The sequence below is a fragment of the Lactuca virosa genome, chromosome 3 (assembly GCF_052849685.1).
Source record: "Lactuca virosa cultivar CGN04683 chromosome 3, Lactuca_virosa_CGN04683_v6, whole genome shotgun sequence".
NCBI lineage: Eukaryota > Viridiplantae > Streptophyta > Magnoliopsida > Asterales > Asteraceae > Lactuca > Lactuca virosa.
The window spans coordinates 226,869,712-226,870,391 of record NC_136428.1 but is presented as its reverse complement, the minus strand read 5'-3'; positions in this window follow the sequence as shown (position 1 = coordinate 226,870,391).

The window sequence follows — 680 nt, the reverse complement described above, 5'->3', positions numbered from 1 at the left end:
TAATCTTATGCATTGAATTGTATATTGGTATTCAATTATGATAATGCCATTTAATTGTAAATAAAACAATCCGGCAAGTCGGCATCTTTAATTTAACTGATTTAAGATAAATAAACGAAGTGTGGGCATCAAGTCACATATTTTTATTTGCAAACCAAAACTAAGTCAAACTAAGTCGAAGTGTGGAAACTATTTTTTAATTTTTTAAAACGCAAGCCATCTTAAGATTGAAGCATATGGAAAATCACCCACTGGACCATCTTGATGGAAGTACTGATAATTTAAACCCGATGGATTCATATATTGTAAGAATTAATTGCAGGAATATGCATTATCAGTTATAAGTAGCATTCTAAAATGCATTATTATCATAATTCTTTTTAGCATAACTAGATATACTGTCTCCCCAAAAATATATCCACACTAAAAATAGTTATTCGTCTAAAAGGCATTATTATCAATTTATCATAATTTGTTTTATAATAACAGTGTAAAACAAATAACAATCATGAACAATTGGCCGGCCTTTTCTTTTTATATATCAGCTGGTCTGGTCTCATCTTTGTTTACGCTCGTATCCATCCCCTTCAAAACATCAACTTTCCTACTGCATCCTTTCTCAGCATCATTTGCTTTTCATCTTTTCCCTCTTCACTACTTCCTCTTCCCACACAAATATA